Source organism: Suricata suricatta, chromosome 9 (genome assembly GCF_006229205.1).
Source record: "Suricata suricatta isolate VVHF042 chromosome 9, meerkat_22Aug2017_6uvM2_HiC, whole genome shotgun sequence".
In the NCBI taxonomy this organism is placed as follows: domain Eukaryota; kingdom Metazoa; phylum Chordata; class Mammalia; order Carnivora; family Herpestidae; genus Suricata; species Suricata suricatta.
Genome location: NC_043708.1, coordinates 10,162,307 through 10,182,367, shown reverse-complemented (window position 1 = coordinate 10,182,367; position 20,061 = coordinate 10,162,307). Strand labels below are relative to the sequence as shown.

Genomic DNA, 20,061 nt, shown 5'->3' with positions numbered 1-20,061 from the left:
ATTTAAATATATAATTATGGAAAGAGTATTCCAAATCATAGGAAAAAGTAGACTAAAAAATTGGAAAAAAATTATTTATTTTTTACTCCTTAGAGTAAAACCACCAGTTATTATAATCTAACGTTTTATAAGCAATTTATAAACACTGAAGGGGTTGATACCATAACGTGATCCTTTTTGTGAAGTCCTGAAATAAAAATACTACTTTCGGGGCAGCTGAGTGGCTCAGTTGGTTAAGCATGCAACTTTTGATTTCAGCTCAAGTCATGATCTCATGCATAGTTTGTAGGATTGGGCCTCACATCGATAAAGGCAGAGCCTGCTTGGGAATCTCTCTTTTCCTCTCTGCCCCTACCCTGTTCATGCTCTCTCTCAAAATAAATAAATAAACTTAAATATATTGCTTGCTATTACTTGATAGGACGACTTAACGTGGAAAGGGGGGGTACCAGTAAGAGATAATTTTAACAGAGAAAATTCCATACTGTGGAAGCTTAATTCTCAGAGCTGCCAGCATAAGATATATACACAAAGAGAAAAAACTCTAATATCAGAGAACAGGGTTAATCGGTATACTGTACCTGTATAGCATCTGGATACATAAAATTTATCTGACTGAATGGGATAATGGTTTAAGAGAAAACACAATTTAAAATCTATTATTGGAATTATTAGGAAACCAACCAGGAAGTAGTTAATCTAGCCTCATACTGAAGAATGAAGGATTTTAACAAATAGAGTTAAATACACACATACAATAATCACAAAAAAACCTGCTAGAGAAAGAACTTTATCAAGATTCCTAAAATTTATTTTCATCTGTTACTGACACAGCATACACTTAGGAAATCAAGTTTAAGAAAATCACTGTTAACATCTGTGCTTCCTTCCATCTTTCCCCACTATATATATGAGAACTTAAGCGCAGAATGATCCCCTACAGTGTTCAGGACTGGGAAACCTTCCACAAAGTAGATACTATGTGAAGCGGCAGTAACTGCAATCAAATCATATACTCACACAAGCAAATTTCCTATTTGAAATTCACCTACCTACCAAGGAAAACAGTATGTTATGACTTTTTATTCTGTTACATGCTTCTGAAGTCAGAAATGCTATGGGCAGCCAGAGATCTGACCACACATTCTGTAAGAACTACCCAGGAAAGAATCTAGAGTTTTACATACTATTTTGTAAACACTAAATGGTGAAGAAAATTACTTCTTCCAGCAAAGTCTGTTTTCTTAAAGTCTGATGCTTAGAGTAAGTTAAATTCACAGTTTTCTATTCTTAAATATTAGCAATGTTAGAAGGGGCCATTTTAGATAATTCTGAATACTGTCAATTAAAAAAAATTTATCATTGAAGTATAGTTACATTAAATGTTGTCAATTCTTATAAAACAGAAATTAAATCTGCCTGTGTTAATTTTAGTTTAAACTTCAAAAACAGTTAAGTCTAATAAAGCTTAGTTTTCAAATTGAGCTCCTTAAAAGCGTCTACATTCTTTCAGGTACTTTTAGCAGCTCTTTAGAAGAAATTAGGGTCCTGGAAGCCAAATTTGTAGCTTTATTTACAGGTTAAATCCTTTTCTCACTGAAGAGCTGTGGTTAAAACATAAAAATAGGGGTGCCTGGGTGGCTCAGTCCATTAAGTGTCAAGATTCCTGATTTTGGCTTTGGTCATGATCTCACTGTTGGTGAGATCCAGCCCTGCACGGGACTCTGCCCTGACAGTGTGGAACTTGCTTGGAATTGTCTTTCTTTTTTTTCTTTCCTTTTCTTCTCTTTTCCTTCCTTCCTTCTTCTCTTTCTCCCTCCCTCACATTCTCTCTCAAGATAAAAACCCACAAAAACGGCACAGAGAATCCTTTCTCAAATTTGAAATATATTAAGAAAAAGTAAGAAAAATCCAGGAGCACTTGGCTGGCTCAATCGAAAAGAGCCTTTGGTTCTTAATCTCAGGGTTGAGCTCAAGCCCCACGTTAGGTTTAGAGATTACTTAAAAATAAAATTTTTGTTTTGTTTTGTTTAGAGAGAGCGAGAGCGAGCACGTGAGTAGGGGAGAGGGGCAGAGGGAGGGGCAGAGAGAGAATCCCAAGCAGGCTCCACGCTCAGCATGGAACCCAATGCAGGGGTTGATCCGATGACCCTGGGATCATGATCTGAGTCAGATGTTCAACTGACTGAGGCACCCCGGCATCCCCAAAATAAAATATTTTTTAAAATCCAGAATAAAAACATTATGTAAAACGGAAGCCTTAGCAAAATGAGAGAGCTTTACCAAAATGATAAGCTTTGAATGTGGAAGTAACAGATGGTAAAAAGTACTGGTAAAATTCCCTCCTTTGGTAGGTCTCTTCTCATTTCCTTCTTCACTCATTCTTGAAGTTACACATTGCTTCCCTTGTTTTGTTTGCTTTTTAATAAAAAAATTCTTTTAATATTTATTTATTTTTGAGAGAGTGAGAGTGAGAGTGTGTGTGAGAGAGAGAGAGACAGAGAGAGAGAGAGGAGGAGGGAGGGAAAGTGCTCACGTGCGCACAAGTGGGATATGGGCACAGAGGGAGACAGAGGATCAGAAGCAGGCGCCGAGCTGTGAGCACAAGCCCACTGTGGGGCTCTGCCTCACGAACTGTGAGGTCTCGACCTGAGCTAAAATCAACTGAGCCATCCAGGCTTTTTATTTTTTAACGACTGCAGAGCAAACTCACGAACATGGCAAAAAGTATGCTGCTGAAACAAAACAAGGAAGAATGGCACCACGCTTCTAGATGAAGAAAAATCAGAGTGTCCAAAGTAGTGGCTAGTTCCTACTCTCACTTTGTCACACTGTAACACAGTGTGCAAACACCTGGAATTATTTCCAATGAGAATTTTGCAAGGTTTGTTGCTACACAAAATACTATTACACTAGCCTGTCTGAAATTTAAACCATGTCAAAAATGCCTTTTCTTTCTTTTTCCTTTTTTTTTTTTTAAAGGTTAATTTTACTATGAGCGTAATGAGACATTCTAAAGCAACCATACAAAGGTTGTAAGGCATCACCAACTAGCAATCCCTAGGGAAGTCACAAGCTGACATAAGGATGTTTGACCAGTTGCCACTGTAATTAGCACCTCAGGGACAGCTGGGGTCTTACCCTGGTGAGGTGGCTTGAAGTAATTTGAGACTCAGGGACAGAGTCTCTCTTCCTGGTAGCTCCTCGTCAACAGGGATTCCCTTCAAGATGAACATTCATATTCCCTACTGGAGCTCTAATACTAAAATAAACATAGGGTCTTGGAAAGATTTAGTGGGAGAGATTTTCTGGATCAGATATAACCCTTAAGTCTACCTTGTGTCCCTAATTCCAAATCCTGGGGGTAACCCTGACTGTGCAGTTATAGTACTAAAGCCCTATTTCTCAAAATACCCAGAGAACAATTTTATTTATTAAGTAACCAAAAGCCTATGCGATACGGAGCACAGCAGTTATGTTATTTAGTTCTTAATCTAATCCACTGTCTTCAGATGCTGGAAATGAGAATAAGTCACAGTTTAATCTCTCCAGGGATATTTTCATTTTAGGCAAGCTTTGTCTATCTGCTACATAAAATAGGATGAAACCCAATCTTTGAATGATACAGCAGGAAAGGAAAGGAAAAGAGAGGGCTTATAAGACTGGGAAAGGCCCACAGGATGCAAAAGGCCCTAGAGAGCTGATAAATCCTTCTCTGAGAATCACCATTCTGGGGGTGCTCTGTTAACAGTTAATATGACCAATTTCAATCAAAATCAAACTGGCTTACAACAAGCTTCAGTGATTGTAGCTGACCCAACCGAGAGGAAAAATGATATTGAAGGCAACAGAATTTACAATCTTGTGAGAATATTTTTAGAAAAAAAAAAATCAACCTCTCTGCCTTCCAAAAAACCTTAGACCAGCATTTCCAAAGAGTTTTCCCAAAGTGTGGGAAATACAGGATTAAACAAAACAAATAGATTTCTTTACTTTGGAATTTTGCAGCATCTTTAAAATGCTAAGGTGCATCGTGAATCCCCAAGAGGAGGTATTTTGCGTGATCTGAAGGAGCCTTTTGTACCACAGAACATAAGGCACTTGGATGAGACACTTTGGAAAACCTTGACCTTTGCCAAAAAAATACTTTTTACCACTTTATGCAACAGAGAGAGCAACAGGCGTCAAGTTACCTGGGATAGAGTACTGTCGTCACTAATTTATACCACTTACCTAGGATAAGTCACGTTTAACGTCTATGAATCTCAATTTTTACTAACTGAAACTGAGATATATAGGTAAATGTAAATAAATGTAAAATAAAAAAAGCTGATACAGGGTTCCCGAAATCCAGTGAAGTTGTATGACATATTGGCTTGGAAAATGAGGATGGGGAAGGGCATTATTTCTATAATAAACGTTAGTGTACAAAGGAGGAAAAAGGCAAGTGGATTTTGGGTTTTAAACACATGTCTTTGGGGTGCCTGGTGGCGCTCAGTCAGTTAAGCGTCCGACTTCAGCTCAGGTCATGATCTCACGGTTCGTGGGTTTGAGCCCCATGTCAGGCTCTGTGCTGACAGCTCAGAACCTGGAGCCTGACTTCAGATTCTGTGTCTCCCTCTCTCTCTGCTCCTCCCCTGCTCATGCTGGTGTACGTGCGTGCTCTCTTCTCAAAAATAAACACAAAAAAAATTTTTTTAAATACAAGTTTTCTCTTTATTCTGATTATTAGCTATAGTTATAGAAGGATAGGAATGTGGGGCACCTGTGAATATTCACGAAAAGCAATTAATGAGAAAAGAGAAATGCAAAATTATGATAATCCTGTGTTCCTGTCAAACTTAAGGTGACCATATAATGTACCATCACACCAGAATGCTTGAGAGTAAAAAGGGGTACGAACTAGATGAGATGCCAGAATATAGAGAGCCCAGGTCTAATGGGGCCAAGTGGGATAAAGACCACCCCTACAGCCAAACCTCACATTCCCAGACCTAGAAATAAGACAAAGTTTACAAAACACAAACCAAAAACTCCTGGGTGCCTGGGTGGTTCAGTCAGTTGAGGGTCCAACTCTTGGTTTCGGCTCAGGGTCATGATCTCTACAGTCTGTGGATCTGAGCCATGCGTTGGGCTGTGCTGACAGAATGGAGCCTGCTTGGGATTCTTTGTTTCCCTCTCTCTCTGCCCCTCACTTGTGCATGCGTGCTCTCTCTCTCAAAAAATAAACTTAAAAAAGAAAAGAAAAAAACCTCCTAAAGCCCAAGTTAGAGGAGTAAGACTTCCTATGTCCATCTCTTTCCCCAAGCATGTTTTACTTAACACAGCAACTCACATTTATTGGGGTTTTACAATATGCCAGTCTGTTCTTAGAACTTCATGTGAATTAACCCATTTAACTCTCCCAATAACTTTTTACTGATGAGGCTGAGAGGTTAGTAACTTGCCTAAGATTTCAGAGATATTAAGTGAAAAGGCAGGATTACGTGTAACCTTCAATTCTATCCTTGGATCTATTTTAAAAACAACAAAACAAAGAGAGACTGAACAGTTAAGCCAGAAGCCAAGTCAGCAGTAGACCCTTGCTGTTAGAAGATCTCTTCAAAAAGGTGAGACCAGTTTGGAAGAGAGTTCAGAAAGCTACCAACTAGACTCATATGTGTTCTCGGGGGCCATTTAATACAGAGGCAGATGACCTCCACCCTGCACTGCAAACCTCACTGAATCCAACAACACAAACTGTTTGTGATAGCAGCAGTTTATTCAAAAGAAAGGCAAGATTATGTTCCATTAAACATTTATTAAGGCAGAAAATCCACAGTGATGGAGCTGGAAAGGGACTTGATTCTTTTGGTCAATCTTGTTTTTGAAGTGAATTATAACCTCATAGAATGGGAGAAAGTATTTACCTATCATATCTGATAAGGGAGAATATCCAAAATACTTGGAGAACTCCTACAACTCAACAACCAACCAACCAACCAACCAAACAAGCAAACTGATTAAAAAATGGGAAAAAAAACCTTAAACATTTCTCCAAGGGAGGTATATGGATACCTAATTAAGCACATGAAACACATCACTAATCAACAGGGAAATGCAAATAAAAACCACAATGATATACTACCTCACTCCTACTAGGATGGCTATTATCAATAAAACAGAAAATAAGTGTTGGTAAGGATGAAGAAATTGGAACTTCTGTGTACTGTTGGTGGGAACATAAAATGGTTATGTTGTGGAAATGGCCACTGTGAAAAATAGCATGGAGGGTCCTCAAAAAATTAAAATCAGATTTACCATGTGAGAGCAATTTCACTTCTGGCTACAAACCCAAAAGAAATGAAAGCAGGGTTTCAAGACATGTACACCCATGTTCATGGCAGCATTATTCATAATAGCTAAAATGTGGAAGCAACCCAAGTGTCCATCAACAAATGGAAGAACAAGCATAATGTGGTATTACATACAATGGAATAATTCAGCCTTAAATTAAAAAGGACAAAGACTCTGATACACACTACAACACTTAGGAATCTTGAACACATTATGCTAAGTGAAATAAGCCAGTTACAAAAAGACAAGCATTGTAGGGTTCCCTTTATATGAGCACATAGAACAGTCAAAATAGTAGAGACCTAAGTAGAATGGTAGTTGTCAGGGGTGGGGAAAAGGGAGAGTATGAGGAGTTACTGTTATATGGGTACAGACTTTCAGTTGAGGAAGATGAAAAAGTTCTGGAGACAGACGGTGGTGACAGTTATACGATAATATGAATATATGTAACACCACCGACTGCACAGTTAAAAATGGTCAAGATAGGGGCGCCTGGGGGGCTCAGTCAGTTAAGCGTCTGACTTCACTTCGGGTCATAATCTCATAGTTTGTGGGTTTGAGCCTCATATCGGGCTCTGTGCTGACAGCTCACAGCCTGGAGCCTGCTTCTGATTCTGTGTCTCCCTCTCTCTCTGCCCCTTCACGCTCATGCTCTGTCTCTTTCTGTCTCCAAAATAAATAAAACATTTAAAAAATTAAAAAGAAAACTACTGTCACCAAAAAACATGTATTTTTGAAGCTTTACAGCTAAGGTTTGCAAGTGACTTATCTAAGAAAATTTCTTTCCAGGTGAAGTAAAATAGTTATTATTGTATTTCTCTTTTTTTATTTTTTAAAAATGTTTATTTATTTTGGAGACAGAAAGAGACAGAGCATGAGTGGGCAGGGGCAGACAGAGAGAGAGAGACACAGAATCGGAAATCGGCTCCAGGCTCTGAGCTGTCAGTACAGAGCCAGACGCGAGGCTCGAACCCACGAACGTGAGATCATGACCTGAGCCGAGGTCGGAGGCTTAACCGACTGAGCCACCCAGGCGCTCCTGTATTCTCTTTAAGCATTAGAGAATTCATCTGCAAAAAATTTAGACAGGCAAAATCTTTCCATTTCAGGAATATTTCATTGTATCAACCATTAATAAAATATATACAAATATTTCAATGTCCAATAGAGTATCTCATAAAATTATAATATTTGCCAGGAATAATACACTTTAATTAATTTTTATATTTAGAAAAATGTTATTTGCAAACTTTTATATTTATACATTTCTGATTTTAAATTCTATCATGAAAAATTTCAAAAATACACAAAAGGTAGTAGTGTACTGAGCCTTTAAGCAGTATCATCCAGATCCCAGAATTGTCAAAATTGTTTTGGCTTATATTTAAATGTTTGAATTTGATGTACAAAGCTGATGGCTAATATTTAGGTGTTTGTTATTAGCTTCTTACATAAATAAAAACCTGAAAGGATGTATGTATATTTTGATTATAATCATCATAATACTGATCAGTAATTGACTATGAGCCAGCCATTCTTAACCATTGTACCTGAATTAACTCCTTTAATTTTCTCAATCAGGTCTATTACTATCTCCACTCTGCACAAGAAAAAGACTGGCAGGTTCGGAAAATGACGCATGGAAGGCTTAGTTACTTACCCAACATCACAGAGCTGGTAAGTTGCAGAACCAGGCTTGGCATTCAGCGCTTGTATCTATGGACAATATTATCTTTGTAATGTCCCCCTTAAATGTTTGAAGGTGAAGTTTCCAAAGCAGACAAATACAGTTCCATTCCAAAAATGGGAAGTGAGTACACACCTGACAGTGTTACTTCTGGTGCTTAAAAGGCTCTCTCATATAAAGCAAAAAATGACTTAACTGAAAGGGTAGCTTATGAAATCAAAGCGAAAGTGCCTTTCTGGCAACACCTGGGTGGCTCAGTTGGTTAAGTGGCCGACTTCAGCTCAGGTCATGATCTCAAAGCTCATGAGTTTGAGCCAAGCGTCTGGTTCTGCACTAACAGCTTAGAGTCTGGAACCTGCTTCAGATTATATGTCTCTCCCTCTCTCTCTGCCCCTACCCTGCTCATGTTCTCTCCCTCTCCATTCCTCCCTCCCTCTCTCTCAAAAATAAATACATATGTGCTCCTTAATGACAGGATGACACTTGTTTATGATTGATCATACGTATATACATACACTCACTGACCCACTCAACTCTGAGCACAAGGCTTTCTGACACCCCCTAAGAATACAGGGGTGATTATACCCTGTATTGGATTTCTCATTAAATTTTTAAAAAGGCTACTGTTCTGACTTCTTAGTTTAGAGCCAGACCTTCAAGAATTAATAGAAGTGCATCAAGTAAAAAAGGGAAGGTCTTTCAAGTTAGAAGAAACAGGATGAATAGATGAGAAAAAGTCCAGTCCCAGTCTGCTTCCCTGTCCCAGTTCTCACAACCCTGTGCCTCTATTATCTACTAACACCGCAGCATGATTATATTTCCACTGAACTGTACACTTCCCAAGGGTATGCGCTGAGCTTCTTTAACTTTCTTACCGCTACCATACAACGCAAAGTAGACACAACATTCAAGTTGAAAAAAATGTTAGCAATTATCATCAACATTGATAAATAATGTGTCTAAGGCCTAAGGAGTACCTATGTTTAAGAGTATGGGCAGGGGCTGGGTCAAAAAGCCTCAAATCCCATACTAAAATGTTGAGCCTTTACTCAGAACACAATTGGGGAGCTACTGGAGCAAAACATACAATAGTGTGAGGGAAGCACCCTTACATTTGTTTTAAAAGATTACGAGATGATCTGAATGCTAGAAGCCTTATTAGAGAAGTCTTGCTATATAGTCCAAGAAACTGTTAATAAGGACCTGGCTTTCCTAATCCCTCAAATGAGGACACTATTACCTACCTCACAACATTAAGAGTTAAGTAAAATAGTACCGACTGACTGTGGAAAGCAGAAACAGCCTATAAGGATTTTCATGGAGGTGGGGGGCTGGTCTTGTGCCAGGTCTGACCTGGCCTGAATGAAATACATCTTAGAGATGTTGATGTATTCTGAAATACCTGTCAATTTCTAGACATTTAAAGCTGAGCCAATTCCCAGAAAGAGGTGGATAAAGGACCTATGTGGCTACACACTCAAGATGTGAATAAACCTCTTACTCTGCAACCTTTATCTCAGAACTCACATTCAAAATGCTTCATGCAGACCTAGAACCTCAGAATAAGACCCTCCTGAAGTTACTGGTGGAAAAATGGGAATACAGGGCTGACAAGGTTTGGAAGGCTGACACTCAGCTCCTGGGCTTTTGTCTACCCCCCGTGTCTGGGCCTCTGGCAGCAGTAACTGAGATCTGATGGGGCTGCAGGGGGTAGAACAGTGACCTCTACAGCAACCAGAGCAGGAGTGCTTGGCGGAGCCATCCCCGACACCCGGCATGCACTTTGCTGTCTTCTGTCAGCTATATGCCCCAAACTGAGGTAGATCTTCAGGAATGGGAAAAATGTTCTCTAACAGCTAGGAAAAAGGGTCTGTAGGCCAAGGGTGGAAATGATTATGAGGCCCTCCAAGACAGATTATAGAACTGCCCAATCAACTGTCTTACAAGATCATGGTGTCATTTAGTGCTTTTGCGTTCATGATAGGAAGACGAGCTTTGAACCAAGCACACAATATTTGAATGAATAAATAAAATTCCTGTTCCAATCAGGGATAACTTGTTACTGTTGGCTTAGTGGTATATAAAAAAGCAGCTCTGAATGATTCAGTGAAGGCGATAAGAAATCTCAGTCTAGATTTGAGTTTATAAAGGATTTACAGAGAGAAATAGAGCTGAAACCAGAGAACATACTCTAATCAACTGAATTTATAAGAAAAAACATGGAATTTCAAACTTCATTCAAAGCCAAAAAACTCACATTTTCTCAAAACAACTTACAAAAATGTTGAAAAAAAATACAAGGACCTATTTCTTGTTGATGAGTTTCTGTGGGCTCCAGTGTTAGAGATGGAGAGATTAACCGCCCCCCCCCCCCCGCCAAAAACATAAACAGCAAGCTGAGAGAACTGGATGGTTACCCCATTACCTTAAATTTTCAGTGAAAAGGGATGGCAAGCTACCTATAATGAGGTGTTAGCTTTAATAAAAGCTACTCATTCTGAAACTTACAGAAGTTTTGTTGACATGTCAAATGCAGAGTTCCTCCTAATTTTTTTCTGAAGTCTATAGTTAGAAAGAATCTTGTATACAGAGGTGTTGGTAAAAGAAATTGGTTTGATGATGAACAAGTTTTGAGAAATGTCAGCTAGAAAGGACATCTCGCAGAGACACCAACAAGGCCTCTTTGGTAAAACAAGAAGTAGAAAATCAGACAACTCTTATTCTCATAATGATTATCAGAGGTCTTTTTTCCCCTCTCCTCCCTTGATCCCACTGCTCATCCTGTGCTACTCATTTGCTGCAGAAGAAACACAGGAAGAGGATATTACGGTCCAGATATATAAGACTGAAACAGATATTCTAGGTCCTGTTTATGCAATGTAAGTCTGCACCTTAAAACACTATTTTGCATTTGTTTAGGAGCTCTAATAATAAAAAACTGAGATAATCCCTATGAAGTCCTTATCATAGAACATCTCATCAAATCAGTGAGGGGATGATGGAAAGGAAGAAGGGAATGATGATGATGTCTCTACCTTGCATGACCAGGTGGTTAGCAATGCTATGAACCTAGGAGAAATACAGGACATACAATTTGTGGGTGAACTGGGAGTACCAAGGAAAATGGGTTTCAGGTTCCAAAAATGTGGGGGAAATAGGTTCAGGAATCCCTTATACTTAACATAAATGGGTTAGGAAAAAAGCTCAGGGTGGAAGGTGGCCCCCATGGGGCAAAAGCGCCCAAGGTTAGTTAGCAAGATATTGTAATGGAATCATAAGAAACTTGTTATATCACCTGTAGGAAATTACTTTCCATCTGGCACCAATGTACCTTGATCACAAACACTACTCACTCCCTGACCCTCTGCGTACTCACACAAGTTAATGATTACTATCTGATTGTTTTCTTCACATTCACCATGTGTGTAAGATCTTCAGTGCTCAATAAATATGGAGACAAAACCCCTGTTCAGGGCTCTTGTCTCCTCCAGGACATTAGCCTCTTTCACATTCAATTCTGCATCTGCTCTCTTGCTGGACAAGAGAGAACTCCAGACTCTGAGTCTGTGACACAGAGACATACCAAGGAAGAAATAATACAAAGAGCACATGTAAAGGAAAAGTCTAAAAACAAGATTTTCCTAATACTTTCAATTCTAGAGAGAACACTCAGATATGTATTACAATATAGCATTCTCTCAATATGATCATTTACTTCTGACGGAGGACATGATCTATAAATGTTTGCAAAAGATAGAGAGTTTAAGAAATGACAGTGTTCCTCTTTTTTTTTTTTTTCTTTTTTTAAAGTAAGCTCTATGCCCAGTGTGGGGCTTGAACCCATAACCCTGAGATCAAGAGTCACATATTCTACTGACTGAGCCAGACAAGCTCCCCAACACTATTGATTTTCTGAGACCTAAAGCCATCTCTGGCATAATTTCATTACTGCGTAGGGCCTGGTCCAGTGAAACAAAGGTGATATTGAAGCGCTCCTCCAATCTTTAATGTGTCTTGAGTCCATGTGTTGTAATAGTATCTATATTATAGTCATATATGCTGTCAGTAAGATATGCTGGATATTAAAGCATTCTATTAACTAAGACTTTTAGATTTCTTGAAACAGATTCTCTTATCAGTTGTCTCATTTCTGCCTTGTCTGAACGGAAGATAATACCCTTTGGGTTCACCATGCCAAGAAAATTATACCTTAGAGGAAGAGGATATGTCTTCCATGTGGTAATCATTATTGGAATGTCTTGTCAGCAGTAATATTTTGCCAGCAGTAATATTTTGCCAGCATCTTCCACTCCACACATGAATAGATGAATGGTATTTTCTAGAATCATTAACAGAATATACAAATAAATCTCCCTCACATTTTTTCCATCTTAAATATTCCCTTTCTAATGAAATATTTTAAAACAATCCATTTCTTTATATGGATACTGGATGCTGATTAAGATAGACAGGTCTTCATTTGACTCCTGAGTCATCTCCTTAGAAAGCACTGCCTGCCCCTACCTTGGTCCTGCTATTACCTTTGTCTGGAACACTTTTCCACAAAGTGGATTCACATGGATCACTCTCTCATTTTATTCAGATCTTTCTTTGCTCAAGTGCCATGCCCTCAAAGAGGCTTTTCCTAATTACCCCCTAGAAAACAACATGCCATCTTACCCCATCATCCTCTATCCCCTTTCTTCAGTTTATTTTTCTCTACAGCACTTTTCAACACTTGGAATTATATACTTGTTTCTTGTTAACAGTCTCACACTACAATGTAAGCTTTGTGAGAGCCAGAATTTCATGTATTCAACATTAAATCCTCAGCACACAGAACAATGCCTGGCAAATATGAGGTACTGAGGTGAAAACTGCTGAATGAAAGCAATTTTTAATAAATACACATTACAAAAGGAAAGACCCATTTATAATTATTCTTTAAGCTTTTTAATTCAAAAGTTGTTTCTGAGGATCCACTGGATATAGTCTAAGCCTCTTAGAAGAGTGTGATTGAAAAACTGCACTAGTATTTGGGAGTGGGGGGGAAAAACTTCCTAGAAACAAGACCCCTGTATCACAGTGTACATACTAAATAGGACACTCTGTTGGGATGTTTCAAAATGCACAACAATGAAGTAATTAGCTAAAAAGCCCACACTGATTCCTCAAAAAATTAAACACAGAATTACCAAGATGATCCAGCAATTCCACGTCTAGGCACTGGAAACATGAGGACAAAATGAAAACAGCGACCTGAACTGCTATCTGTACACCCATGTTCATAGCAACATAATAATAGCCAAAAGGTAGAAGCAAACTAAGTATCCATCAACAGAGGAATGAGCAAAATGGTATTTAACATACGACAGAGTATTATTCAGCCTTTAAAAGGAGGGAAATTCTGACAATATGCTACATCATGGGTTAACCTGGAGGACATTCTGTTAAGTGATATTTCAGTCAATGAAGGACAAACACTGTATGATCCTATTTTATATGAGGTACTCATGGTAGTCAAAATCATGGAGACACAAGGTAGAATGGTGGTTTCCAGGGGCTGGGAAATTAGTGTTTAATGACTATAGAGTTTCAGTGGAAAAGAAAAAAGTTCTGAAGACAGATGGAGGTGATGGTTGCATAACACTGTGAATGTACTTAAAACTATAGAACTGCACACTTAGAGCTCATTAAAATGATAAATGTTATATATACTTTTAGCCATAATAAAAAAGTACATGGAAAAAATCTCCATTAAAACAGACCGAAAAGCAATGTCTTTTCTTTTTCAATATTCTTTTAATAAATAGAGTGAAAGTATCTTAAAAGAGGGACATACAGTTTACAAAGTGCTTTTCACACAGCAACTTATTTTATTCTCACATCAAGTCTTCAATGTAGACAGGACAAGCTTCATTCTCTAATCCCTGAAGAAGGCAAGGTATGCAGAAAGTGACTTATCCAAAGTAAATATATTGTAAAATGGCAAAGACAAAACTAGATCCCAGGCATTCTGATCTCTGATCTAGCGTTTTGTCTCCTGAACAAAAAATCACCACAAGTCTTCAGTCCTATACCAACCTTTCTGAACAGAAGAGCAATGTCTTCTTTATCCTTCTTTATGTCTACTGCCTGCTGTTCTTGTTATTCACGTCTCAAATTGCTAAAGTTTCTACTTAATCAATTATGGTTAAGGGATAGGTCTTCATCTCTAGTGCTGTACATTATTGGTGAGCAATAAAAAGCTTCCAGATTGTGGATTATACTCTATAAATATCAATCCCACTAGTGACTACACTTCTCTGTTTTCACTCCTTCCTATTACTTTTTTCCTCCTTCGCAGAAGATACTTTTGCAGTTTCTGTAATGAAAAAAATGTACAAAAATAGAGAAAATAGTAAAACAGTCTCTGACATCACCAAGTTTCAATAATTGTCAACCTGTGGCAGGCTTATATCACTATATCCCAATCCATTCTCTCCCCAACCCCTCTGGATTATTTGAAACAATTCCAGATAGCATATACTATTTCATCTGTAAATATTTCTTTATATGTCTCTGAGAGAAAGGATGTAAAAGAACTACAATACTATTATTACATCTAAAGCAATGAACAATAATTCCTTAATATGAGTTTCCCAAGCAGGGTTCACATTTCCACAACTGGTTTATTTTTTCTAGTTTGACTGTGGATCCAATTATTAAGGTCTATACGTTGTGACTTCATGACCATGTCTCTTAAATAGATTCCTTCCCCCCTCACTTTTTTCCCCTTGCAACTTTTTTTTTATTGTTGTTGTTAAAAATATCAGATTATCTAGTAGTTTCCTATAGTATGGATTTTACCAAATGCATCACCAGGATGTAGTTTAGTATGTTCCTCTGGCAAATACACTATTTGCTGTAATTGACAGAACTAGTGATTTGATCAGATTCTGGATCATTTTTGTACTTTTAAAGTTTATTTTGCCAAGACTGCTTCACAGGTGGTGATGTGTAATTCCAACAATAGGTACTTCTCAGTTTGTGGTATTAAAAATTATCAACGATCACCAATTAGAATCATTAATTAGGAGTTGCAACATGGTGATGTTCTATCATCCCTTTTTTATTCATTAGCTGGACTACTTCTGAAAGAGAAACTCATGAACTATTCAGTTGTCTGATTTAAGATTTATACAAAAAAGGCAGAATAAATGAACTTAATTTACTATTTTCAAAACAATGAATTTCCCAGCATTCTCTAAAGATAATCAGCAAGTTTAAAAGAATTTTAAGTATTTATGGATTTAAATGTATTTAATGTATTTCAATCCTTTGTAGTTATCCTTACTGAAGCTCAAATTGCCCAATACTTGGACAGTGGAAGCTTATTTAAATTGGCTCTTGAGATCTCAGGACACAATACTACTTATCTCTGATAGTTTCTTTGCTTTCTGGGGTTATATCTTATTTCAGACATACCTTGTATTTTTCTATCCTTAGACTGGAATCAGCCATTTCTGTAAAGAAGTTCTAATTTCTTTCAATGGGAAATGGTATTTAGAAACCACGTTCTGGGTACTTGGGGAGCTAAGTGCCTTTTAAGTACACGGAGATAGGTAATTTTATACACACATCTACATAAGCATGTATACAGACAGAAACAAATATATATCATGAGTTTATACTGATTCTTCCAACTCAAATTAAGATTTATAGGGTTTTTACTTAATCTCATGGATCTTTCATTTGTTTCTCCCTTCTTACATGCCCAAACCCTATTCCTAATGCAGTCTACATAACTATTCATTTACTTCATCCTGCAGTATACATGAAACAGCTGAGAATTAAAATGTCAGTATTGGGACACCTGAGTGGCTCAGTCAGTTAAGTGTCTGACTCTTGATATTGGCTTAGGTCGTGCCCCCCTACCAGACTCCACACGGAGCATGGAGCCTGGGGATTCTCTTACTCCCTTTCTCTGACCCTCCCCCACTCAAGCTCATTCTCTCTCTCAAAATAATAAACATTATATATATACGTATGTGTATATGTATATATATATATAATCTCAGTACTATCTAACATCAACAATATGATAAATGAACATCACTTTATGTTTATTTATTGCAATTCTTTCTACCCTTAGGATATTACCCAACTCAAGATATCCTACAAATTACTGCATCACTTGAACAGTTTACTCTGTGTGATTATATCACTTACTGTAAGGCACGTTATAAGTTTTATGTTACTTTTGATTCTTAGGCATTGCTTTTTTAATTTAACTGCTACATATTTAGATAGGTTTAAAGTCAAAACCACAAAACAAGATATATTCAAAGATAACTAGTTGCTCTCCCTGTTTACTCTAATTTCATCCCTCTCTGCCCCATAGGTAACTTTATTAATGCTTCCCCCACCTCCAAATGTCCGAGTTCTTGGTCAGACTTGAAAACACTTTAAAACAAGTCCTTGGCAACCTCCAAATTATTCTTGGTGACCCTGATATCCCTCTGGCCATAATCCTGGAACCAGAAGGGCATATACAAAGTCACCTTTACTAATACTTCTATTTAGTACCCCCAATTCCCTCTTTTTTTGGTTACTATGTACTACCTCCCTACTATAAGCAATAATGAAATTAGTAACTTCTTTCTCCTGTCTCTCTACTCCAGCATCTAATTTTAAATAATATTTTTAATTTTTTAAAACATTTATTTTTGAGAGAGGGAGAGAGAGAGAGAGCATGAGAGGGGAAGGAGCAGAAAGAGAGGGAGACAGAGGATCGGAAACACGCTTGAACCAAAGGAACTGTGAGATCGTGACCTGAGCTGAAGTTGGATGCTCAACTGACTGAGCCACCCAGGTGCCCCAACAAATTGTAACATAAGTAAATAAAAATAGTATTCCCCCAATCCAACCAAAAAAGTCAGAAAGTATTTTTATTTATATTATGAAGATAACTTTTTTGTATAGTTGACATACTATGTAATATAAATTTCAAGTGTACAACATAGTGAGTCACAATTCTATACATTACCCAATGTTCACCATGATAAGTGTAGCTACCATGAAGATATCTTTTAAAATGCCATTTTCCTATAAAATTCCATCATATTACAAGTAGAGATTACTTGTTAGAGTTTTGCTTAGGAGAATCTTATTAAGCCCATGTGGGCTTTTTCTAATATAACCTATTGTAATTCAAAGCAGCTGCCAGTCCCCTGCTGATACTTTTATTTCCTATTAAAAATGCATTCTTAAAAGAATATAAAAGTACATCACATTCCACTAATGTATGCGACATTCTTTTAACTGTAACCATTAGAATTTTTAAAGCTAGACACTGAAGGAAAGAATGCAGAGAGGAGCCTGGTTCTTAGAACTCTGGCTCTACCACAGAGGGTGACAGCTTAGTTTTGGGATGGGCAGTATCTTGAGTTTTTTATAATAAAATGAAAATTATATTAAAAAATTTTTTTAAATTTATTTTGAGAGAGAGAGATAGAGAGAGGGAGAGAGAAAAAGAGAATGAACAAGTGGGGGAAGGGGCAGAGAAAAGGAGAGACAGAATCCCAGAGCAGAACCTGATGCAGGGCTCAAACTCAGGAACTGTGAGATCATGACCTGAGCCGAGATCAGGAGTCAGACACTTAACCAACTGTACCACTCAGGCACCACAAACTTATTACGTTCTTAATGTTCTCTTAGTATTTCTAGTTAGGAAATACTTCTTAAATAAAATGCCTACTTTATAAATGTGTATCTCAGGACCCCTGTGTGGGTCAATTGTTTGAAGGCAGAGCATCTGCCTTCTGCCTAAGTCATGATCTCCCTGTTCCCGAGTTTAAGCTCTGCATCGCACTCTGTGCAGACAGCTCAGAGCCTGGAGCCTGCTTCAGATTCTGTGTCTCCTCCCTCTCTCTGCCCCTCCCCTGCTCATGCTCTGTCCCCCCACCTCTCAAAAATAAATAAACATTAAAAAAATAAATGTATATCTCACGTGGTCTGAAATTTGTTATATTTTAACTGCTTAAATGATTTTAAAAGGATAATCTCTAAGGAGTCATGAACAACCTAGGAATAGTCACTATGGATATATATCATCATCCTAAGTAGGTTAAGAACATCAAAACCAATAAAAGTATTATTAAAAGAGATATTCAATTATTAAAGGTAATTTTTAGGCACAGCTTCAGTAGTCCCCCTTATCCACTGGTTCATTTTCTGCGGTGTACTGTCAGAAGGTCAACAGCAGCCTAACGCTGTGTCACAATGTCTATGGTCACTCACTTCACTTCATCTCATCACACAGGCAGTACTATATAGTAAGTAATATACAGTACAATAGGATATTTTGAGGGAGAGACCATATTCACATAACTTTTACTACAGTATGTTGTTATAATTCTTTTTTGTTAGTATTCTGTTAATCTCTTAGTGTACCTAACCTATAAATTAAACTTCATCCCAGGTATATATATAGAGGAAAGATCTTGGTATATATAGGGTTCAGTATTATCTGCTTTCGGGAACCCACTAAGGGTCTGGGAACATCCCCGCCCTCCCATAAGGGAAGGGTGCTACTGTGACTGCAAATTACTATCCTGAACTTTAACAATCCAACAAACAGTGAAGTATACTGAATCAGGGATTTCAACTCTCCTTTCCCATCCTTCCTCTTCTGTCAGACTTCATTGTTGAAGCATGTGACAGAACTATGACTTCGTAATTAAGGCTATAATGAGATTTCTCTGTCATAAGCTATTACTAAAATTTGCTGTAACTCATCTAGTTCTGCCACAAAGCTTTTTTTTTTTTTTTTTTTGCTTACCATAAAATTCTCACGTGTAGTCTCAAGCCAGAAGTATTTTGGGAAAGTCTGAAGACAAGAATGATTAGGTCTTATTAAGTATATTATGAAATTTTTCCTGAAGAATAATTCACAAATCCCAGATAAAACAGACCTGAATATAATTTCAAAATATAGGGGGAAAATACACATATTATGCTTGAAGTTAGTTCTGGCATTCAAGTCTCCTCCTGAAGAAGGAAGGAAGGAAGTTGCACAGTAACAACACAATTCATTATTGCTCCTTCTAGGACTCCTACTTTAGTAAGAATTTTTCATAAAATTCAAGGCACTATAGCCAGAGGAGGCAGTCAAACTTTTTATATAAGTTAACATTTTTAGAAAATAATTAACGGCAAACAATGAACACTTTGCATGTCTAATTGATTTCTCCATTTCACTTTAAAGACAATGACATACCTCGTGTTTATTTAAAAATTGTTTACAAAACCCTTTTTCATGTCATTATTTCATCCTGACAATGCACTGCTAAATATCTATAATGTAGCAGACACTGTGCCGCATCCTATAGGCTTTGGCTCAAAGTACAAAGTTACATGGAGGAGTCAGACATACAAGCAAGTGATTATAGTACAGTTGCAAAAGGGCTGGAAGAATGGGCCAAAGTACTAAGGGAGTGAGTACATGACTACTGGTAAAGGTCATATTTGAACTGGTCTTGAAGAATAAACACAACTGTATCAATCAGATTTTTGATAGCAAATAACTCCAAAGAAATGGCTTCAACAATAAAGAATTAATCTGTTAGGTGAAGAAATCCCATGGTAGGGAAAACCCTAGACCCCAGTATAGTATGTGTCTAAAATTATGTTATCTTGGACCTACGTTCATTTTCTCTGCTCTGTCATCTTCCAGGCGCGCTTCTTCACCTCTGGGGGTCATAAGACAGCTGCCAGTGGCAATTGGAGTCACATGTTCTCTTGTTCATATACAACAGGAGAAAAAGTCCTCTCCCCCAGACAAAGAATGTCTCCTTCCCTTTGGTCTGAGGGACAAGAAACAGTTTATGGAGAAGTGCCCAGGCTTGGAGTTATCAAAATCTACCGCTGGAGTGGGTGATGAACCATCTTCTCAGAGTCCCCTGGATGACAAAGAAAAAGAACTCCAAGCACTGGGATAAACACATGAAACAAAGAAGCACAGGAAACAAGAAACAGCTTGGTAAGGCTGGAGTGAT

General features: G+C 37.7%; 1 protein-coding gene across 6 annotated transcripts in view; it reads right to left on the bottom strand.

Moving 5' to 3' along the window:
- BTBD7 (BTB domain containing 7) overlaps nt 1-19,846 on the bottom strand; it is a 79,360-nt gene extending 59,514 nt beyond the window's left edge. For 2 of the 6 annotated variants that reach the window (XM_029950771.1, XM_029950773.1), the window contains exons 1-2: nt 19,710-19,843; nt 18,846-18,893 (exon numbers count right to left, since the gene is read on the bottom strand). The gene's annotated coding sequence lies outside the window, so the exon portion shown is untranslated. Of the gene's footprint in view, nt 1-18,845; nt 18,894-19,709 lie in introns of all 6 variants that reach the window. The other 4 variants (XR_003912968.1, XM_029950776.1, XM_029950775.1 and 1 more) reach the window with 4 other exon arrangements.
- Nucleotides 19,847-20,061: the final 215 nt, after the last annotated feature.